The sequence below is a fragment of the Saccopteryx bilineata genome, chromosome 4 (assembly GCF_036850765.1).
Source record: "Saccopteryx bilineata isolate mSacBil1 chromosome 4, mSacBil1_pri_phased_curated, whole genome shotgun sequence".
Classification (NCBI taxonomy): Eukaryota; Metazoa; Chordata; class Mammalia; order Chiroptera; family Emballonuridae; genus Saccopteryx; species Saccopteryx bilineata.
In genome coordinates, this window is record NC_089493.1 from 130387258 (window position 1) to 130411894 (window position 24637).

At 45.9% G+C, this 24637-nt stretch overlaps 1 pseudogene; it reads left to right on the forward strand.

Annotated features, from left to right (window-relative positions):
- The first annotated feature begins 6394 nt into the window (after positions 1-6394).
- Positions 6395-24140, forward strand: LOC136335205 (cytochrome P450 1A2-like; annotated as a pseudogene).
- The last annotated feature ends 497 nt before the right edge of the window (positions 24141-24637 follow it).

Genomic DNA, 24637 nt, shown 5'->3' on the forward strand with positions numbered 1-24637 from the left:
AGTGTGGAGCATAGAGTAGAGGGATGAAGTGGGAAGATTGCCAAGAACTATGCTGGCCACGTAGCCAGTAGCCACAAGAAACTACTTAAATTTAAAGTTAAATAGAATTTAAAAATTCAGTATCTTGCCCTGGCAGGATAGCTCAGTTAGTTAGAGCATCATCCCAAAGCACAGAAGTTGCCAGTTTGATCCCTGGTCAGGGCACATACAGGAGCAGATCTGTTACCAGAATGAGCTAGGATTCGTGCAGTCCATCACCCTTTTCTGCCAATTTAATGAGAGACAGTGACCAATGAGGTATAACAGCATCTTTAATTTCAAATTGCAGTAACTTAAGAAGGCAGGTGACTCCTGTCTTAATGCTTTCCTGATGCTGGTGGTTTTTATAGGATTCGGGGCTATTAGTGATGGTGTAAGGGGCAAAAGAAACTAAAGGGAAAAGTACATGCAGTTTAGTCATGTAGCAATGTGCAGAGGTGGGAGTCAGGTTGGCAGGAACATCCCCTCTGCAAGTTCTTCTGATGCAGCCCAGGCCTGATCAGTATGGTCCTATCTGGTGTCCTTGGTAAATCTTCAAGACAGCTAGGGCAGGTGTCTCCCAGGAACAGCTGGGGTCATGATGCCTCTGAGAACTTCTGCAGTGTAACTCCCTGTGTTTCTTAGGCAAGAAAATAAAGATTAAGGTTTGTGAACTAAGTTCCTAGTTATTTACAGTGCCTTAACTCCTTGCAGGAAATTCTGTAATTCAGCCCTTACAAGAAATTATTGTAATTTTTTTTTTTTTTACAGGGACAGAGAGAGAGTCAGAGAGAGGGATAGATAGGGACAGACAGACAGACAGGAACAGAGAGAGATGAGAAGCATCAATCATCAGTTTCTCGTTGTGACACCTTAGTTGTTCATTGATTGCTTTCTCATATGTGGCTTGACCACGGCCTTCAGCAGACCGAGTGACCCCTTGCTCAGGGACCCTTAGGTCCGAGCTGGTGAGCTCTTTTGCTCAACCCAGACGAGCTCATGCTCAAGCTGGCGACCTCAGGGTCTCAAACCTGGGTGTTCCGCATCCCAGTCCGACGCTCTATCCACTGCACCATCACCTGGTCAGGCGAAATTATTGTAATTTAACCCCTTGCAGATCTATGTTCTTCTCTCCCCCCCATCCTCTCTCAAATCAATAAATTTAAAAAATTGTTTTAAAAATTCAATATCTCAGTTGCACTTGCCACATTTCAAATATTCAACAACAACAGAGAACATTTCCACCATTACCAAATGTTCTGTTGGACAATGCTGGCCTAGAGGCGGTGAGACCAACCAGGAGGTCCTAGCAAAAGTCTGGGCGAGAAGTGAGATGCAGAAAAGCTGTCTTTTCCAGGCGGTGCCATAGTACTGGGGAAAAGGGGTCAGACTCAAGAAGTATTCAGGAGGTGACAGAGAAGCAATCTTCTTAGATTCCCACATTTCTGGCTAGGATGATGACCCAGAGGGCAGGTGTTTGAGCAAGAAAGTGACACAAACTATTTGGTCCTATTGAGAATGCAGTGGTAAGGGGCCTCTGGGTGGACATGTATAGTGGGTGGTTGGATGTTCAAGACTAAAGCTCCAGGTCCCTACCTAGTACATGCTGAGATGCCGCTCTAATTATTCACCTCTGCTTGTGCTTCCCATAGCACCTGTGTCCTCTCTGTCAGGTCTGGGCACAGAGAAGAATAGGTCTCAGACTCTGCCCTCAAAGGGCCCTCAGTCTGGATTAGAGTTTGGGTTAAGGGTTGGCCAGCCCAAAACAATAGCTCTTTGTGGCTAGGAGCCATGATAGATGTAATAATGGAATGGTGAGGAGTGCAGAGGAGGACCCACCACACTGGGAGCATGAAGGGGCTGCCAGTCGCTGTACCTGGCCAGGCTGGTGAATGTGCACTAAATAAATTTATTGAGTGACCCAGGGATGCCCTTTACCCTTCCACTTAACCTTAACCTTAGCCACACGCTGCCTTTCCCTGGGCTCCGCTCTGGATAATGAATTCTGAACGTGCCTTCCCTGAGGCTAGCCTCCTGACTTGTCATCTTCCCTGCTTGTCGGGAGCCGATCAACAACTGTTGGCTGACGAGGTCACAGCAGGAGAAGACCCACAACTGCTGGCTGACAAGGTCACAGCAGAAGATCAAAAACTGCTGACTGACAAAGTCATGGCAGTGAAGACCAATGGCTGTGGGTTGACAAAGTCACCGCAAAGGAAAGGCACAACGATACTTCCCCCTTTGACCTTTTTGAATTAATCTGGCCTTATATCCCCCCTTTTTCTGGGTGTGTGCTATTATTTATGGCACAGGGATAATAGTACTGTGCTTTCCCTGTAGATTCGTAGTAATTTCTTTGGAAATGAGACAGAGAGTGAGTTCCACAGAAAAGCCTGTAAGCCCCTTGAACTGGGTTCATAAACATAAGAGGCTAGCTATGATATCCCTCGTAAAGGGTTAAGTTTGTAGGAGAATTTCTTCTCATTAATCATGTTAGAAAGAATAGATTGTGACTTATGAATAGGTAGGAAACAGTAACTATACACAGAGCACCTTTCAGCCTTCACTTAATTCATCACTTTACCTCCCTATCCTTTTCATGTGATAGAGTAGAGAAACTCTCCTTTCTTCTTGCATACCTGACCTACAGGTGGTGGAACACTCTGAGAAGAATAAAGTTAGAACTTAACTAGTGTATGAATATAGTAAATAAATAAAATTTGACTAGACAATAGAATCTTAGGTAAGGTGTAGCGGAGTGGCCCGTTGCGTGGCCTTGGATGGGAGCACAGCCGGCAAGTAAAGAATGTTTTGTTAAGAGACTTGTTTTGTGACTGAAGGCAGTTGCTGGGCTTTTCTCAGTAAAACATTCTCATGAGATTTTTGTATTTTCCAAGAATAAGGAGAGGAATGTGGTGGGATCCATAGCAGCAATAGCAATTAATGCCTTCTGATATTATGTTGCTACTAAGCTATCTTGCAGGTGCACTCTATGTATCTTTAAGCAAAAGTTACTCTTGATGTTATGCCAATTTCTCAGTAAAACAAGCATTTTGTAGTCTTGTGAAAAAATTAGGACACTGCATGAACTCAAGGCCATTTGCCTGAGCAAGCAGTGGTCCTTTGCTAGTCCTTGATGATTTCGTCTGTTAATCTCTCTCTCTGCACCCTTGACTCACAACAGTAAAGTAGTTATTAATTAATACTCTGACCTGTGGTGGCGCAGTGGATAAAGCGTCGACCTGGAAATGCTGAGGTCACCGGTTCGAAACCCTGGGCTTGCCTGGTCAAGGCACATATGGGAGTTGATGCTTCCAGCTCCTCCCCCCTTCTCTCTCTCTGTCTCTCTCTCCTCTCTCTCCCTCTCTGTCTCTCTCTCTCCTGTCTAAAAATGAATAAATAAATAAAATAAAATAATTAGTACTTATCTTTTAGAAGTTTGTACCAATATTGTTATTGCTATTGTATAACTGTACTTTGAATAACTTACCACCTGATTTATAGCTTATAGATATGAATTAACTGTTATCTGGAAACATGTAACTATAGTGAAACAAAATACCATGTGATTGTAACTTAGTGTGTGTGCATAAAAAGAAAGCTAGACCAGCATTTGGCAGAGATGCCTGGCAGTAAATGCTAACTAGAGAATAAAGAGAAAGAAAAGAATTCGGCTCTCTCACTCGATTTCGCCGACGCCGTCTCTTCCTGTGGGACCCCTGGATTCCCCCCGGGGCTGGACCCTGGCACCTGCCCCTTGCCCAGGAAACAGCTCACACACACACACATACACACACACATACACACACACATTCTGGCTCTGAGGAAAACTACTTAATGTCTCCAGGCCACTATAACTTGAGGTTTATAGTAGTGATAGGGTTGTAGGTGGGGGCCATGACACCCTCCTCCCTTAAGTAGACAAAGGGACATTAAAAAACTGGACATTCCAGATCACCTCCCCCCAAGCATCCGGATTGACTCACCCGGGTGTGAAAGGTCCCCTAGCTTACTTACAGTTAATATTCTCCCCACCCCGTAACAACTACCAATCCCCACCCTTGAATTCTCTATTTAACCCTCTAACAGTTCTCTACCTGTTAGAGAACTGGTGCTGACCCTCCACCTTAGGAGATGACCTCCACCTGGCAGATGACACCCTAATAAACTTTTCTTGTCTGAACTCAGGTGTTCTCCTTTGGCCGACCTTACAAGTAGTACTGACCTCACGGGGTTGCTAGGAAGTTAAAACAGAGATGCCCAATGTTAAGTGTGTAGCAAGAACTTGGGACAAAGCAGGTGCTCAGTGCATTTTAACTCTCAAAATTATGACTTGCAATTTCCATAAAATGAGATGCGGGAAGTGCCCGAAACAGAGCTTTACGCAGAGCCCCTGCTCAGGTGAGGATTCCTTTTTATTTTAATTTTTTTTGTATTTTTCTGAAGTAAGAAATAGGGAAGCAGAGAGACAGATTCCTGCATGTGCCAGATTGGGATCCACCCGGCAAGCCCACTAGGGGGTGATGCTCTGCCCATCTGGGGCATTGCTCCATTGCAACCAGAGCCATTCTGGAGCCTGAAGCAGAGGCTGTGGAGCCATCCTCAGTGCCCAGGCCAACTTTGCTCCAGTGGAGCCTTGGCTGTGGGAGGGGAAGAGAGAGATAGAGAGAGAGGAGAGGGGGAAGGTTGGAGAAGCAGATGGGTGCTTCTGTGTGCCCTGGCCGGGAATCGAACCGAGGACATCCACACGCCGGGCCAACGCTCTACCACTGAGCCAACCAGCCAGGGCCTCAGGTGAGCATTCTTACTTAAGAATTCACCCATCTATTCAGTGGTCTTTTTTTTTTATGAGAGGAAGGGAGACAGAGAGACAGACTTCTCCATGCGCCCCAACAGAGATCCACCCAGCAACCACCCTATTGGTGAAGCTCTGCCCATCTAAGGCTGTTGCATGGCAACTGAGCTATTTTAAACACCTGAGTAGAGGCTCCACGGAACCATCCTCAGTGCCTGGGGCCAACTCCCTCAAATCAATCAAGCCATGGCTGTGGGAAAGGAAGAGAGAGGGAGGGAGAGAGAGAGAAGGGGGAGGGGTGTGGAGAAGCAGTTGGTCACTTCTCCTGTGTTCCCTGACTGGGAATCGAACTGGAGGACATCCACACGCCGGGCCAATGCTCTACCACTGAGCCAACCAGCCAAGGACAACAGTCTTTTTCTGAGTGCATGCCTCAACCTTCAGGGAGCTCACAGGACAAAGGGAAACATATGCTGGGTGCTGCCAAGGAGGGCAATAAGGGGCCTGTTGGAACTCAGAGGAAGGGCTTGGACCCAGCCAGATGTGGTGATAGCTGAACAGGGTATAAAATGAGCAGGAGTCGGCCAGAGAATACAGGGTAGGGTATGGGCTTCAAACTGAGGGATCAACATATGGAGAAGAACAATGGAGGTAAGAAGCAGGGGCATGTGGTGGCACATGGAGCCAGAATGATGAGTGGGAGCTGCTGCCAAAAGCTTTTGAGTGCTAAGCAGAGGTGTCTGGTTTTTTATCCAGAAATCTTTGGGAAACATTGAGGGGTGTTTGAAAAGGCAGTGGTCAACACACAAACCAGAATGGCTGAAATGAAGAACATTAAAAAATAATCCAGTGGTAGTGAGCATGAGACATAGCTGGAACCCTCATACACAGCTGGTGGGAGTAAAAATTAGCTCAACCGCTTTTGAAAAATTGGTAGAATCTGCTGGGCTGAGCTATGTCCAGCCTCTGACCCAGAGTGTCCACTCCTAGGTCTCCACGCAGCAGAAAGGCATATGGAACACGTGCAAGGCTGCTCACAGCAGCTGGACTTACATAGCCCAATAGAGAAAGCACCCTGAATGCCAGCCAGCAGTTAAATGGATCAATAAACTGTTGTGTATTCATAATATAACAAACAGCAACTACAACTCCACCCAACCTCATGGGTGAATCTCATAAAAATAAATAAAAGGATAAGTGATAGAAACCAGAGACAAGAGTATGTAATGCCCATTTAAAAAGAGTTGCAATGGTTCATTCTGTTCTGTTTTCTAGTTTACCATAATAAAAATTAAAAGTGAAAAAAATTCCATAGAAGCAACTTGGGTTGCTTTCATATCATTGCTACAATAAATAATGCTGCAATGGACATAGGGGTGCCTATGTCTTTTTTTTTTTTTTTTTTTTTTTGCCTATGTCTTTTTGAATTAGTGTTTGTAGTTCTTCAGATAAATACACCCAGAAGTGAAATTGCTAGGTCATGTGTGGCTCTATGTTCAACTTTCTGAGAAACCTTCATACTCACAGGTATGAAGTGCTGTCTCACTGTGGTTTTGGTTTGCATCTCCCTGATGGTCAGCAATGCTGAGCAACTTCTCAGATGTCTGTATGTCCTCTTCGGAGTGATGCCTATTCAATTCCGCTCATTTTTAAAAAAATTTTTTTTTATTTATTTATTTTAGAGGAGAGAGAGAGAGAGAGAGAGAGAGAGAGAGAGAGAGAGAGAGAGAGAAGGGAGGAGCAGGAAGCTTCAACTCCCATATGTACCTTGACCAGGCAATCCCAGGGTTTTGAACTGGCAACCTCAGAGTTCCAGGTCGATGCTTTCTTTATCCACTGCGCCACCACAGGTAAGGCTCCGCTCATTTTTATTTTTATTTTTTATTTCATTTTATTTTTTACAAGAGAGAGACAGAGAGAGGGGGAAAGACGGACAGACAGACAGGAAGGGAGAGAGATGAGAAGCATCAGCTGGTGGTTGCGGCACCTTAGTTATTCATTGACTGCTTTCTCATACATGCCTTGACCCAAGGGACTCCAGCTAAGCCAGTGACCCCTTGCTTAAGTCAGTGACCTTGAGCTCTAGCCAGTAACGATGGGGTCATGTCTATGATCCCACGCTCAAGCCGGCGACCCTGAGCTCAAGCTGGTGAGCCCACCCTCAAACCGATGACCTCAGGGTTTTGAATCTGGTTTCTCAGCATCCCAGGTCAACACTCTATCATCCACTGCACCACAACCTGGTCAGGCCATTTCATTTTTAAATCAGATACTTCAATTGTTTGAATGTTAAGTTGTATTAGTTCCTTATATAGTTTAGATATTAACCCTTTAGATGTAACATTGGTAAGTATCTTCCCCTATTCAGTAGGTTGTTTTCTTCATCTCTTAATGGTTTCCTTTGCTGTAGTTTAATATATTTGCTTATTTTTTCTTTCATTTCCCTTGACGGAGGAAATATATCCATATATATATTACTAAAAGCAATGTCAAAGCAATTTTCTATAAAACTTAGCCTAACTTCAAACTTTGACTTCTTTTTTGTTGAGTGAGCTGAACCCCATGGAGGTACAGACAGAAAACAGCTTTCCCCTCCCCTCATCTATTGTCTGAGGTGCCATCAGATTCTGACCTTGCCCCTTAACATTGTCACAGGTTTCTCATTTTTAGGAATTAAAAGCCCAGTCCAGTCTGAATCAAAATTTCCTTTGCACATTTAAGGTAAGGCTTGTGCCAAGCCTCCTCTCAGACCTGACCCAGCGAGAAGGGGGGAGGCACGCACTGTTTCTGCACTACCAGTCCCCTGCCCTGCTGGCCTCTCCCCCAGGGAGGGTATGGGGAGGGTGCTGGAAGAAATGCCTATCTCTGTCCACTTGGCTGATGCTATTTACCATCTCTAGGCTACAGCTGCCCTCATGGATAATGGCTGTTCCAGGGCTGGCTCTTCATCGCATGTCAATGGTGTCGTCCATGTCACCCAGTTCCAAAACTCGCTGCTGGACCTTGGCTGACCTCTTGCCTGCCACCAGCTGATTCCCACAGGACCTGCTTTAGAGCTTGTCACCACGGGGGTCCCCTCCCTTCTGCAGCAAAGTCTCATCCCTGCAGCTGAAATCCAGTTCCTTTCAGCATGTCCACTGGCCCTAGGGACATGCATGCCCTGGTAAGGTCCCCAGCTCTGGCCATGCAGGCTGCCCTCTGCTACACCCGCCTTCACATGCTGTTCCGCTCAGCATCTATGTCCAAATGTTTTCCCAGATCTGGAGATACATGTCAAGTGGGAGCATAATATAGCACTCAGAGCGCAATCTTCCAAAGGTTGGGGTTCCAACGCTAACATCCTGCCAACTCAACTTCTTTGTGCCGCCATTACCTCATTTAACATTAAAATAGTATTCATTTTTTATCCCATAGGGTTACTGAGAATATATTTTTATAAACTCCTATCTTTTTAATGTTTATTTTATTAATTTAGAGAGAGGGTAAGGGAGAGAGACAGACAGACAGAAACATCAATCTGTTCCTGTATGTGCCCTGAATGGGGATCGAACCCACAAACTCTGCGCTTCGGGACAGTGCTCCAACCAATTGAGCTATGTGGCCAGGGCCTGAGAATGTTTTTTGTTAATACATAGGAGGCTCATAGAACAATGCTGGGCCCATAAGTAGCCAGCACTATAATATGTGTTCTAAATACACACATGCTGTCTCCCTCACCAGCAGCCCACCACTGTACTCAGGGCTGGGTTGTCCCTTACCAGCAGGTATCCCACTCTTAAAGTTTGGGTTTCCTAGGAGTCCTTTCAGTTGGCCTTGTGAGATGAACCTATTCCTCCTTTCTTCCCCAGGAGGAGAAGAACAAACTCCTTACCAAACAACTGCTCGTCCGCCTTTAAGCTTGCTTTCATACAATGAACACCCACACACCCTCACAGAGGTTCATAGATAGCCAGCATTTGTACTGTCTGTTCTCTCTCTCTTCTCTATGTAGATATTCAGATAGTTGTACATTTTAAAAAATATTTTTATATATACATTTTTAAACAGAACCTTTTAAAACAACCAGGTTGCAGAAATTGTGACTTTATCTTCAAACACCACAGCATTAACCTCCTATGATGATCTCCTAAGATATTCTCATCGAAGAGCGTTAAATTCTATATCTCCAAGTCCTTCTTTGTGCATCTTCCATTGTCCTCAGAATGTCTTTTTGTAGCTTAAAGAAATATATACATTTTAATTCAGGGTCCAATCAAGAGTCACACACTGCATTTGGTTATGTCTTTATTGTCTCTTTGCTTAGAAAAGGTCCTTGTCTTTTTTTCTTCTTCTTTTTTTTTTTTTTTTTTTATGGCAGTGACCCTTTGGAACAACAGTACATACCAGTTGCCATGAAGAACACCCCCAGCATGGACTGTCTTCATTCACTTTTACTTTCTCTCCAGGAGGGAGGAGGACGGGGGCTGCAATGTAGAATGCAGGATTCTCACCTGGATTCATCTCTTGGTTCCAGGTTAAGGACTTGGATTGAAATTCAGAGATGGCTGGAACACTCCTGTTCCATATCTGTCTTTGCAGGTGGTTGGAAGGGAAATACAGATCATGCTTCCGGATGGGAGCAGTGAGCCCCCTGTTTGGCCTTCACCATAGACACAGAGGAGAGAAGGCTGGACTAATCCAGAGGCCTCTCACTACTAGCACCCTGCTGGGCCTTGAGAGAAATAATCTCTCCCCTCCCAGCCTGGACCGTGAAAGTAGCTAGAAAACCCTTCCCAGGGACACAGCACCTATCAGGGAAGAGCTGCCCCTGGGCCTGGGTGGAGGTGGAGTTAAGGGATCATGTCCCAAGACCAAGGTCAGATCCTTCCAACTTTATTCAGGTGACCAGGAGAGCGGGGGTCAACATCAGTGTTTATAAAAGGCACCCTCACCTGGCTCCAGAAACTGTACCAGCTCTCACTGCCCTGCTGATAACAAGCATCTGCCTCCACGGGTACCAGGTCTCTTGGGCCCATTTCTCAGCCTCCAGGACTGCCCCACATTATACCTTGGGAAGAATAGAGATGGAGTAGTGGGAAGACCCAGGATTCGGTGTAGGAGGCCTGAGTTGTAGCCCATGCTATCTAGTACCAGGCCTGAGTCTCTCCATTTTTAAATGAGCAGCTTGGACTGGGCCATCTCTAAAAACCTAAGTATGATTGGAGTGAAGCGATGGGGAGGGTTTTTGCCAACACCAGGCACAAGGGTCACATTGGACCAGGCTGCAGCTCAACCTGAGCCTCCAAGACTGGAGTAGGGGCATCTTCGGAGGAGGTGACTTTCTTGATCTTGATAAAGACATCTCTGGGAGAAGAGAATCACAAGCCATTTGCATCCATCCTGAGACCTTGACTGCTCCTCAGTGTTACTAAGTAGGATCAGCTTTCCAGTCCCTGGGTATGAGGCAGTATCTCCAGGAAGCCAGCACCAACGGGGCCCCTTTAACACATGGCTCAGCATACACCCTGTGCTGCAGGCTCCCTCCCAGTTTGGAAGTGGTCACTTGCCGCTACTCCAGCCTCAGAATTGGAAACTGAGATAATGGGCAGCAGGAAAGGCCATGGCTGGCAGTTCAAACACTCACGTTGGGAGACATAAAGCCTCTCTCCAGCCCTCAGATTCTGTGATGCACTAAGGAACCATGTTGCACATAACTTAGTCTTCCTGATGGGAAGCCAAGCACAGAACTTACTCACTGACTGAGTGAGTAAATGAATGAAGAATGGATGCATGCATACATGCATGCATGCATGCATGAGTCCATTTTGACCCTGTGTGGTTCCTCTTTCTTCTTCCTCTGCAGTTGGTACAGATGGCATTGTCCTGGACCAGTTCTGTCTTTGCCACAGAGCTAGCTCCTCCTGGCCTCCACCATCTTCTACCTGATGTTCTGGGTGGTCAGGGCCTGGCAGCCTTAGGTCCCCAAAGGGCTAAAGAGTCCACCGGGGCCCTGGGCTTGCCTGTGCTTGGACACATGCTGACCTTGGGGAAGAACCACACCTGGTACTGTCTCGGCTGAGCCAGCATTATGGGGACGTGCTGGAGATCCGCATTGGTCACACACCTGTGCTGGTGCTCAGTGGCCTGGACACCATCCAGCAGGCCCTGGTGCGGCAGGGTAATGATTTCAAGGGCTGACCTGACCTCTACAGCTTCACTCTGATCTCTGATGGCCAGAGCATGACCTTCAACCCAGACTCTGGACCAGTGTGGGCTGCCCGTCGGCACCTGGCTCAAAATGCCCTAAATACCTTCTCCATCACCTCAGATCTGGCTTCCTTGACTGGCTACCTGGAGGAGCATGTGAGCAAGGAGGCTGAGGCCCTCATCAGCAAGTTCCAGGAGCTGATGGCAGGGGCTGGGCGCTTTAATCCTTATAAGTAGGTGATAGTGTCAGTGGCCAACGTCATTGGTGCCATGTGCTTCGAGTGGCACTTCCCTCAGGACAGTGAGGAGATGCTCAGCCTTGTGATGAGCAGCCATGAGTTTATGGAGTATGCCACCTCTGGAAACCCTGTGGACTTCTTCTCTATTCTTAAATACCTGCCCAACCCCACCCTGCAGAGGTTCAAGGCCTTCAAGCACAGGTTCATTCATTTCCTGTGGATGATATCCAGGAGTACTATCAAAACTTTGACAATGTGAGCCCGACATGCAGGGAGAGAAGGGACACCCTGCAGAGCCCAGGTGTAGCCATTTTGCCCAGCTTCATGGTACCCCTCCCCCCACACACACACACAGCTGATGTGATGCTAGGGCCACCTGGGGCCAGCTGTGTGGCCTGAAGCCAATCCTTCTCTTGCTCAGGTCTCATTTTCTTCATCCCTATAGTCTCCTTCTTGGAGCTGCCCAAAGCCTCCGAGAGCTCCATAACATGGGGGGCTGTTTCTGTGAATGAGAGGCTTTTGTTCTGCAGGACCCTGAACCCTGACAGAGACTAATGCTCAGCTCAGGTGTCACTTTGCTTCCCTATACTCAACACTAACATCCTACTTTGAAATTGGACCCCTGGGATTATTGGGAAGAAGGGTCAATGGGGTATGGAATGATACTTTAAGCCTTACCAAGAGCAGACACCAGCTTCTGCTGTGAGCCTAGTCCACTGAGTGAAGGCCTGGGGTCTGTGCCAGATGGGATGGGACAAGGTCCTGCCTTTGGCCCTGGGAGTGCTGGTGTGCCCTTAAACCTTAGAATGGTGTCCAGGACATCACAGATACCCTGTTGAAGCACTGTGAGGAGTTCAGAACCAGCGGCGGCCTCATCTCCTAGATTGTCAACCTTACCAACAACATTTTTGGGGCCGCCAGTAGGAGCCAGGCTCCTGCCCCTCATCCATTGGTGCCTGCTGTTCACCCACAGCACTGCTCAGCTCTGCCCCCCAAGTTCATCATATAATTCTCAAATCATATGCCAGATTGTACAGGACACAGAGATCTGGCCTGGGTTCAGGATCTGAGCCGAGGCTGGGACACCAACTCCCAGTGGAAACTCAGCCAGGTCCTTCTAACTCCTCTGGGCCTCAGTTTCCCCTGTGAGTCCAGGCCCCCTATAATTCCAGAAGCTTATTATGAGACCAGCAACTCCAGGTTGGGGGTAGAGGAATCAGGGGAGGGAAACAGAAAGACAATGCTTGGTGCATATGGTGGTGCTTGGTAAATGTCGGTTTCTCATTCCTGTTTTCTTTCCTTCCTTACCTTGCCCTGTGCTGCCCAGGATTTGACACAGTCACAACTGCCATCTCTTGGAGCCTCCTGTACCTGGTGACAAGGCCCCAAGTGCAGAAAAAGGTCCAGGAGGAGCTTGGTAGGTGGTGGCCTCCTTCAAAGTACTCAAGGCAGGGCACCAGCCAAGGTCTGGGAGGCCCCTTCACCTGTCTGCTCCTTCATACTCTGCAGACTCAGTGATTAGAAAGGTGCGGTAGCCCCGGCTCTCCGACAGATCCCAGCTGCCCTACATGGAGGCCTTCATCCTGGAGACCTTCAACATTCTTCTCTTTTTTTTTTTTTTTTTCTAAAGCTGGAAACGGGGAGAGACAGCCAGACAGACTCCCGCATGCGCCCGACCGGGATCCACCTGGCACGCCCACCAGGGGAGACACTCTGCCCACCAGGGGGCGATGCTCTGCCCATCCTGGGCGTCGCCATATTGCAACCAGAGCCACTCTAGCGCCTGAGGCAGAGGCCACAGAGCCATCCCCAGCGCCCGGGCCATCTCTGCTCCAATGGAGCCTTGGCTGCGGGAGGGGAAGAGAGAGACAGAGAGGAAGGAGGGGAGGGGGGTGGAGAAGCAAATGGGCGCTTCTCCTATGTGCCCTGGCCGGGAATCAAACCCGGGTCCCCCGCACGCCAGGCCGACGCTCCACCGCTGAGCCAACCGGCCAGGGCCAACATTCTTCTCCTTTGACACTTTGTCCCCTTCACCATCCCCTATTGGTGAGGCTTGCCCAGTCTGCTCTCTTTCCTTTCATCCTCATCACATTTTCTCCTCCCAGTGTCTCAACTCTGGCCTTACCTCAGACTCCAGCACCTTCTCCCTGACCATGACACCAGGTTCCTCAGGGGCCTCAGCCTTTCCTCTGTCCCTTATTCAGTCGAAACACAGTGAAATCACCCAGCTCCAGGGAGAACATAACACCCCGACCTCAGATCTCCTTTGGCTCTACTCATAGTCTCTCCCTGCAAGCACTCTCAACCCAACCAGCCTGGCCTCACTGTCCCGTGAAGGCATGAACCAGCCAGTCTCCAATTTTGCTTGTGCTTGGTCTTCTGCTCGAAATGTCTTCTCCTCTCTTCTTTGGCTACCAGAGCCCTCTCCCTGCCCAAGGTCAATCCTTATGCAAACCTCTACTCCCCTAGAAGATTTTCTTGACTCATCTAGCTGGCACAACTTCATTCCTATAGCTGGAAGGACTTACAGACATGTATTCTTGGTTATGCCCTGGGATTTTAACAATGTTTAAAAAGACAGTGGTGGTATCCCACCGCAGGTGGTGCTCTGACTGCAGCAGCCGTTGGGAAGGCTGCCCCAGCGGAGGCAGCAAGATGCCAGCAGATTCCAAGATGGCAACGGAGTAGGCAGACGCACAGACTGTCAGCTTCCACCACCAAACTGGATTACAAATTAACTTAGGATCATCATAAAAAACCAACTTTGGACTAAAAGAACAGGTCTCAAAAACCAAGGAGCACAGAAGAATCCACACTGATCCTGGTAGGGAGTGTGGGGGCACGGTGGAGGCTACCCTGCTCCCAGGAGCAAGGGGAGGCTGAGGCTGAGGGTACAGAAGGGCTCTCATTACAAGGAGGGAGACCCTGAGAGACAGGGGCCCTCAGTCTCAGAACTGGAGACCCAACCTAGAAATCCATGGACTAGAGGAGACAGACAGACAACATTGAATGGGGAGAAGAGTGAAAGTTCTGTATATGGGAAGTGGTTGGGGTGCTTTAAAGGGACAGCGCAGAAAATATTGCTCACAACTAATTGCCTGGGACTTCGGGGGTGAGGAGGGCTGAGAGGACTAACTCGTCTTGCATGAGGAAAGTGGGGAGAACAAGACAAATAGTGATGGGGAGAGGAATGCCTGGGCTGACCTGAGAAGCTGACTCATTCTCCAGTGTGGAGGCAGCCATAGCTGGGGGAGGGGTTGATCCCTCCACACAACACAAGCCTACAGTTGTTCTGGGTGTCCCACCTCCAAAGGCCTCTCCAGCTCCAATCAGTGTGAAAGACACAGTGGAAAGCAGGAAGTAAGGGGGAGGGGCAGTAACTCCGGTTTCCAGGGAGATCTGAGATACACTCCTGCTTCTGATACCAAGAACCTGCCCCGTCCCTGGAGAGCAACTGGCAGAAGAGGCCTTCAGATTCTCAGAGGTCAGACCCACTGCATTCCTGGATACAGTTTCAAATAAGCCCCCTGCTGAAATCAGTAAACAAGCTCCCTACTGAGTTAAGCAAACTGGAAGCAGGCAGATTAAGACTTTATGCCTGACCAAATTAAGACTTTATAGTGGCACAGTGGATAGTGTAGGACTGGGATGCAGAGGACCCAGGGTCGAGACCCCAAGGTTGCCAGCTTGAGCAAAAAGCTCACCAGCTTGGATCCAATGTCGCTGGCTCCAGCAAGGGGTTACTCGGTCTGCTGAAGGACCACGGTCAAGGCACATATGAGAAAGCAATCAGTGAACAACTAAGGTGTCACAACAAAAAACTGATGATTGATGCTTCTCATCTCTCTCCATTCCTGTTTGTCTGTCCCTATCTATCCCTCTCTCTGACTCTCTCTCTCTGTCCCTGAAAAAAAAAAAAAACTAAATAAACATCCCTTAAAAAAAAAGACTTTGTCCCTGGCCGGTTGGCTCAGCGGTAGAGCGTCAGCCTGGCGTGCGGGGGACCCGGGTTCGATTCCCGGCCAGGGCACATAGGAGAAGCGCCCATTTGCTTCTCCACTCCCCCCCTTCCTCTCTGTCTCTCTCTTCCCCTCCCGCAGCCAAGGCTCCATTGGAGCAAAGATGGCCCGGGCGCTGGGGATGGCTCCTTGGCCTCTGCCCCAGGCGCTAGAGTGGCTCTGGTCCCAGCAGAGCGTCACCCCTGGTGGGCGTGCCGGGTGGATCCCGGTCGGGTGCATGCAGGAGTCTGTCTGACTGTCTCTCCCCATTTCCAGCTTCAGAAAAAAAAATACAAAAAAAAAAGACTTTAAAGCAGCTCTACTAGGTAAGGAGACCACAATGGAACAAGGCTGTAAGCCACACACAGAAACAATGGGAAGACAGAGGAACTTAAACCATATGAATCAACAAGAAAAATCCCCAGAAAAAGATCTGGATGAAATGGAAGTAATCAAATTACTGGGTGCAGAGTATAAAATAATGATTGTTAGGATGTTTAAGGATCACAAAGCTACAATGAATGGACTTAATGAGCACCTAAATAAAGAAATTGTAAGCATCAAAAAAGGATACTGAAATCATAAAAAAGAACCAGACAGAAATGACAAACACAATATCAGATATGAAGACTAGAAGAAATTAAAAGCAGGCTGGATGAAGCAGAGGATTGAATCAGCAACTTAAAGGACAAGATAAGTGAAAGCACGGAAGCAGAACAGCAAAAAGAAAGAGGATCAAAAGTCTGAGGAAACTCTAAGAGAGCTCTGTGACAACATGAAGAGAAACAATATCCACATAATAGGGGTTCCTGAAAGAGAACAGAAAGAACAAGGGATAGAGAACCTGACTGAATAAATTATAGCTGAAAATTTTCCTGAATAGATGCAGGAAAGAGTCACACAGGTTCAAGAAGCAGAGAGAACCCCATTACAAAAGAACCCAAAGAGACCTACACAAAGGCACATAAGACCAAAGATAAGAGATAAAGAAAGAATACTAGCCCTGGCTGGTTGGCTCAGTGGTAGAGTGTCGGCCTGGTGTGCAGAAGTCCCGGGTTCAATTCCCAGCCAGGGCACACAGGAGAAGCGCTCATCTGCTTCTCCACCCATTCCTCTCTCCTTCCTCTCTCTCTCTTCCCCTCCCGCAGCTGAGGCTCCATTGGAGCAAAGATTGCCCGGGTGCTGGGGATGGCTCGTTGGCCTCTGCCCCAGGTGCTAGAGTGGCTCTGGTCACAACAGAGCAACGCCCCGGAGGGGCAGAGCATCGCCCCCTGGTGGGCAGAGCGTCGCCCCCTGGTGGGCATGCCGGGTGGATCCCGGTCGGGCACATGCGGGAGTCTGTCTGACTGTCTCTCCCTGTTTTCAGCTTCAGAAAAAAAAAAAAAAGAATACTAAAAGCTGCAAGAGTAAAGCAGGCAATCACCTACAAAGGAGCCCCCATAAGGATGACATCTGACTTTTCAACAGAAACACTTGAGGCCAGAAGGGAACGGCAAGAAATATTCAAAGTAATGCAGAACAAGAACCTACAACCAAGACTTCTTTAAAATTTTTTATTTATTTATTTATTTTTAGAGAGGATAGAGAGACAGAGAGAAGGGGGAGGAGCTGGAAGCATCAACTCCCATATGTGCCTTGACCAGGCAAGCCCAGGGCTTTGAACCGGCAACCTCAGTGTTTCCAGGTTGACGCTTTACCCACTGCACCACCACAGGTCAGGCCCAAGACTTCTTTACCCAACAAAGCTAGCGTTTAAAATTGAAGGAGAAATAAAAAGCTTTCCAGACAAAAAAAACCCTCAAGGAATTCATCACAACCAAACCAATACTGCAAGAAATGTTAAGGGGCCTGCTGTAGACAGAACAAAGTGAGGGGGAAAATCTAGTAAAAGAGGAATGTAGATTTAAAGAATAAAATGGCAATAAACAAATACATATCAATAATAATCTTAAATGTAAATGGATTAAATGCTCCAATCAAAAGACAAAGGGTAGCTGAATGGATAAGAAAACAAGACCTGTACATATGCTGTCTATAGGAGACTCACCTCAAAACAAAAGATACACATAGACTGAAAGGAAAAGGATGGAAAAAATATTTCATGCAAATACAAATGAAAAAAAAGCTGGGTAGCAATACTTATATCTGACAAAATAGACTTTAAAACAAAGACTATAAGGGATAAAGAAGGTCACTACATAATGATAAAGGGAGCAATTCAACAGAAAGAGATAACCATTATAAATATCTATGCACCTAATATAGAAGCACCTAAATATATAAAGCAGACATTGATGGACATAAAGAGTGAGATCAACAGCAATACTATAATAGTAGGGAATTTCAATACCCCACTAACATCACTGGATAGATCTTCAAGAAAGAAAATTAACACAGAAAAGCAGAATTAAGGGACACACTAGATCAACTGGATTTAATAAATATCTTCAGCTAGCGTGCGGAGGACCCGGGTTCGATTCCCGGCCAGGGCACACAGGAGAAGCGCCCATTTGCTTCTCCACCCCTCCGCTGCGCTTTCCTCTCTGTCTCTCTCTTCCCCTCCCGCAGCCAAGGCTCCATTGGAGCAGAGATGGCCCGGGCGCTGGGGATGGCTCTGTGGCCTCTGCCTCAGGCGCTAGAGTGGCTCTGGTCGCAATATGGCGACGCCCAGGATGGGCAGAGCATCGCCCCCTGGTGGGCAGAGCGTCGCCCCTGGTGGGCGTGCCGGGTGGATCCCGGTCGGGCGCATGCGGGAGTCTGTCTGACTGTCTCTCCCCGTTTCCAGCTTCAGAAAATTGAAAAAATTAAAAAAAAAAAATTAAAAAAAATAAATAAATATCTTCAGAACCCTTAACCCTAAAGCAGCAGAATATACATTCCTTTCAAGTGCTCATGATACATTCTCTAGGATAGATCACATGTTAGGGCATAAAACGAATGTCAATAAATTTAAGAAGATTGAAATCATATCAAGAATCTTCTCTGGCCTGACCAGGTGGTGGCGCAGTGGATAGAGCATCGAACTGGGATGTGGAGGACCCAGGTTTGAGACCCCGAGGTCGCAAGCTTGAGCGCAGGCTCATCTGGTTTGAGCAAAGCTCACCAGCTTGGACCCAAGGTCACTGGCTCGAGCAAGGGGTTACTCGGTCTGCTGAAGGCCCACGGTCAGGGCACATATGAGAGAACAATCAATGAACAACTAAGGTGTCGCAACGAAAAACTGATGATTGATGCTTTTCATCTCTCTCTGTTCCTGTCTGTCTGTCCTATCTATCCTTCTCTCTGACTCTTTCTCTTTCTCTGTAAAAAAAAAAAAAATCTTCTCTGACCACAATAGCATGAAACTAAAAATCAACTACAATAGAAAAACTGAAAAACACTTAAACACTTGGAAACTAAACAGCACGTTATTAAATAACAAATGGGTCAACAATGAGATCAAGGAAGAAACCGAAAATTTCCTTGAAACAAATGAAAACGAGCATACAACAACTCAAAATTATTGGACACAGCAAAAGCAGTCCTGAGAGGGAAGTTCATAGCATTACAGGCATACCTTAAGAAGCTAGAAAAAGCTCAAATAGCCTGACCTGTGGTAGCACAGTGGATAAAGCATTGACCTGGAAATGCTGAGGTCACTGGTTCGAAACCCTGGGCTTGCCTGGTCAAGGCACATATGGGAGTTGATGCTTCCAGCTCCTCCCCCCGTCTCTCTCTGTCTCTCTCTGTCTCCTCTCTAAAATGAATAAATAAAAAAAATTAAAAAAAAAAGCTCAAATAAATAACTTAACCCTGCAACTAAAAGAACTAGAAAAAGAACAGTAAGTAAAGCCCAGAAGAAGTAGAAGGAAGGAAATAATAAAGATCAGAGCGGAAATAAATGACATAGAGGCTAAAAAAACAATACAGAGGATCAATGAAACCAAGAGCTGGTTCTTTGTAAAGGTAAACAAGATCAATGAACCTTTAACCAGACTCACCAAGAAAAAAAGAGAGAGGACTCAAATAAATAAAATTAGAAATGAGAGTGGAGAAGTAACAACTGACACAGCAGAAATTCAAAGGATTGTAAGAAAATACTATGAAGAACTGTATGCCAAAAAAATTAGACAACCTAGGTGAAATGGACAAATTCCTTGAAAAATATAATCTTCCAAAAATCATTCTGGAAGAATCAGAAAACCTAAATAGACCGATTACAACAAATGATATCGAAACAGTTATCAAAATACTCCCAACAAATAAAAGCCCTGGACCAGAATTCACAGGCGAATTCTACCAAATATTTAAAGAAGGGCTAACTCCTATCCTTCTCAAGCTATTTCAAAAAATTCAAGAGGAAGGAAGACTTCTAAGCTCCTTTTATGAGGCGAGCATAATCCTTATTCCAAAACCAGGCAAAGACAATACAAAGAAAGAAAACTATAGGCCAATATCCCTGATGAATTTAGATGCTAAAATTCTCAACAAAATATTAGCAAACCAGATCCAGTAATACATGAAAAAAATCATACATCATGATCAAGTGGGATTTATTTTGGGGAGGCAAGGCTGGTACAATATTCACAAATCAAACAATGTGATTTATCACATAAACAAAAGGAAGAAGAAAAACCACATGATAATATCAATAGATGCAAGCATTTGATAAAATCCAGCACCCATTTATGATCAAAACTCTCAGCAAAGTGGGAATACAGGGAATCTACCTCAATATGATAAAGGCCATCTATGACAAACCCACAGCCAACATCATACTCAATGGGCAAAAGTTAAAAGCAATCCCTTGAAGATTAGGAACAAGGCAGGTGTGCCCACTTTCACCACTCTTATTCAACATAGTTCTGGAAGTCCTAACCACAGCAATCAGACAAAAAGAAGACATAAAAGGCATCCAAATTGGAAAAGAAGTAAAGCTATCATTATTTGCTGATGATATAATACTGTACATAGAAAACCCTAAAGTCTCAGTCAAAAAACTACTGGACCGTGCTCGCTTGGGCAGCACATATACTAAAAAACTACTGGACCTGATAAATGAATTCAGCAAGGTGGCAAGATATAAAATTAATATTCAGAAAGCAGAGGCGTTTTTATACACCAACAATGATCTGTCTGAAAGAGAAATTAAAAAAACAATCTCCTTCACTATTGCAATAAAAAATATAAAGTACTTAGGAGTAAATTTAACCAAGGAGGTTAAAGACTTGTACTTGGAAAATTATAAAACATTGATAAAAGAAATCAAGGAAGATACAAACTAGTGGAAGCATATACTGTGTTCATGGTTAGGAAGAATAAACATCATTAAAATGTCTATATTGCTGGACCAGGCGGTGGCGCAGTGGATAGAGCGTCGGACTGGGATGCAGAGGACCCAGGTTCAAGACCCCGAGGTCGCCAGCCTGAGCGCGGGCTCATCTGGTTTGAGCAAAGCTCACCAGCTTGGACCCAAGATCACTGGCTTGAGCAAGGGGTTACTCGGTCTGCTGTAGCCCCACAGTCAAGGCACATATGAGAAAGCAATCAATGAACAACTAAGGTGTCCCAACGAAAAACTGATGATTGGTGCTTCTCATCTCTCTCCGTTCCTGTCTGTCTGTCCCTATCTATCCCTCTCTCTGACTCTCTCTTTCTCTGTAAAAAAAAAAAAGTCTATATTACCCAAAGCAATTTATAAATTCAATACAATTCTTATTAAAATACCAAGGACATACTTCAAAGATATAGAACAAATATTCCAAAAATTCATATGGAACCAAAAAAGAACATGAATAGCCTGAGCAATCTTGAAAAAGAAGAATAAAGTGGGTGGTATCACACTTCCTTTATCAAGTTATACCACAAGGCCATTGTACTCAAAACAGCTTGGTATAGGCATAAGAACAGGCATGTAGATCAATGGAAGAGAACAGAGAACCTAGAAATAAACCCACACCTATATGGACAATTGATATTTGACAAAGAAGGTAAGAGCATACAATGGAGTAAAGACAGTCTCTTTAACAACTCGTTGGGGAAATTAAACAGCTACCTGCAAAAAAATGAAACTAGACCACCAACTTACACCATTCACAAAAATAAACTCAAAATGGATAAAAGACTTAAATGTAAGTCGTGAAACCATAAGCATCCTAGAAGAAAACATAGGCAATAAGCTCTCCAACAACACTCGCAGCAATATATTTGCTGATTTATCTCCACAGGCAAGGGAAATAAGGACAGAATAAACAAATGGGACTATATCAAACTAAAAAGCTTTTGCACAGCCAAAGACAATATGAGCAAAATAAAAAGACAAACCGCACAATGGGAGAACATATTTGACAATACGTCTGATAAGGGGTTAATAGCCAAAATTTATAAAGAACTTGTAAAACTCAACACCAGGAAGATAATCCAATCAAAAAATGGGCAAAAGAAATGAATAGACACTTCTTCATAAAGGACATACAGATGGCCAATAGGCATACGAAAAAATGCTCAACATCACTCATCATTAGAGAAATGCAAATTAAAACCACAATGAGATATCACCTCACACCAGTCAGAGTGGCTCTCATTAACAAAACAACACAGAATAAGTGCTGGCGAGGATATGGAGAAAAGAGAACCCTCCTGCACTGCTGGTGGGAATGCAGACTGGTGCAGCCACTGTGGAAAACAGTATGGAGATTCCCCAAAAAATTAAAAATGGAACTGCCTTTTGACCCAGCCATTCCACTTTTAGAAATATATGCTAAGAACACCACATCAATGATTTAAAAAAAGACACCCCCCCCCCCGTGTTTATGACAGCATTGTTTACAATAGCCAAGATCTGGAAACAGCCCAAGTGTCCATCAATGGATGAGTGGATTAAAAAACAGTGGTACATATACACAATGGAATACTATGGGGCCATGAAAAAGAAGGAAATTTTACCTTTTGCGACAACATGGGTGGACCTGGAAACTATTATGTTAAGTGAAATAAGCCAGGCAGAGAAAGAAAAATATCATACGACTTCACTCATTTGAGGAATCCAATGAACAATATGAACTAAGAACAGATTAGAGACAGAGGCAGGATCAAAGCGTCCAGAGGGAAAGTGGACAGAGGGAAAAGGGATGATAGAATGGGACATTATACACACATAACACAACGTTATAGAGAGCAGAAAAGCAAATCCTGGAGGGAAGGGGGGAGGGCATTGCAGGGAAGGGGGCAAGGAGGATGTTGCGGGGAACATGGAGGAGAGGGGATACATTCGGGATGACACTAGAATCTATGTAAACACAATAAATTAAAATTTTAAAAAATTTATATTAAAAGAAAGAGACAGTGGTACTGGCTGGTTGGTTCAGTGGATGGAGTGTCGGCCTGGTGTGCAGATGTCTCGAGTTCAATTTTCGGTCAGGGCATACAGAAGAAGCCACCATCTGCTTTTCTTCCCCTCCTTCTCCTCCTTCTTTTCTTTTTACCCTCTTGTAGCCAGTGGCTCAGTTGGTTAAAGCATTGGCCTGGGTGCTGAGTATAACTCAGGCACTAAAAATATCTTAGTTGATTTGAGCATCAACTCTTGGTTGGGGCACATGCGAGAGTCTGTCTCACTATCTCCTCTCCTCTCACTTAAAAACACACAAAAATAAGAGACAGTGAGTACTTCCTCTGTCCATGTGTTGGTCTAGTTATTCCCAGAGTCAGAGTTCTGACCCCTTAGCCAGGCCAGAAAGCCCCAAAGAATGGCCGAGTGCTGGGCACAGACAGCAGTTTTGTGAGCACTTGTTGAAGTGGAAAACTAGGAGACAAGGAAGGAAAAGGATAATTTGCCCGCTTCCCTCCTCCTGACATTTTTCCCAGGTTAGGTAGAGTATGAAGTCCATGGTGGGCAGGCTGTTGGGTGTGGGTAGAAGTAGGGACAAGATGCACCTAGAGGTGTAACCCAGTTTTCCAGAAAACCCAGTTTTCTGTCTGAGTCTGACAGAGCCCTCTTCCCTTCTCAGCACAACAAGGGACACAACACTGAACGGCTTCTACATTCCCAAGGAATGGTATGTCTTCATAAACCAATGGCATGTCAATCATGACTAGTAAGTACACATCTCCCACTTAAAAATGTCTGAACTTCAGCAGTTAGAAAAGCTGCTTGTATGAGGATGGCTCCATGGAGCCTTTGCCTTGGGCACTAAAAATAGCTCAGTTGTGAACATGGCCCCAGATCGGCAGAGCATTGGCTCCAGATGGAGGTTGCCAGGGGGATCCCGGTTGGGAGGCATGTGGGAGTCTGTCTCTCTATCTCCCCTTCTCTTACTTGAAAAAATTTTTTCTCCAAAACAATAAGCATAAACCAGTATTTACTATGGATTCCTCTTTTATATTGATTAGAACAAAAATAATTTAATACTTAAAAAGCACTATTTTCAAGGCTGATCATTTTAGAAAAAGCTATGTAAAAGAAACAAGCATTAAAGTACAGTTTGGTCCCTTTCCACACTCTCCTATTGCTGTCAATTTATTCTAACACTGCCTGTATCAACAGGAGTCTGTTCAGAAGTTCCCCCGCAGGACTGTCTTCCCAGGGCTACCCAGTGCCAGGACCCCAGCTCTCCTATTCCTCTTGCAGGAAGCTGTGGGAGGACCCATTTGAATTCTGGCCAGAACAATTCCTCTCTGCCGATGGCAATGCCATCAACGGGACCTTGAATGAGAAGGTGTTGCTCTTTGGCCTGGGCAAGCACCGGTGCATAGGGAGAAGTCCTGGCCAAGTGGGAGGTCTTTCTTTTCCTGGCCATCTTGCTTCAGCAGCTGGAGTTCAGTATGCCACTGGGTGTGGAAGTGGACCTAACTCCCATCTACGAACTGATCGTGAAGCATGCCCACTGTGAGCATGTCCAGGCATGGCTACGCTTCTCCATCAAGTGAGGAAGACACTGGCATGCTGAGGCAGAAGGAAGGGTGGTGGTCACCTGTGAGCCTCAGCCTTGTTTTCTTCCCTTCTCTTTTTTAATAACAACTTTGTAAAGATTTGATGAAATAAAGGAGTTTGGGCTTTGGATAGCAAATGAATGAAGTAATAAAGTTTGTTTATACAGGCTCTGGCCGGTTTGCTCAGTGGATAGAGCATCCACCCACCATGCGGACATCCTGGTTTCAATCCCCAGTCAGGACACACATGAAAATCAACCATCTGCTTCTCTCCCTCCCTCTCTTCCTCTCCCACTTCTCTCCCTCCCGCCACCCCCCCCCCCACATACACACACACCCCGTAGCCAGTGGCTCAATTGGTTTGAGTGTTAGCCCTGGGTGCTGAGGATAACCTAGTTAGTCTGAGTGTCAGTCTCAGATGAGGGTTGCCAGTTGGAACCTGGTTGGGGCAGATGCAGGAGTCTGTCTCTCTATCTTCCCTCTTTTCACTTAAA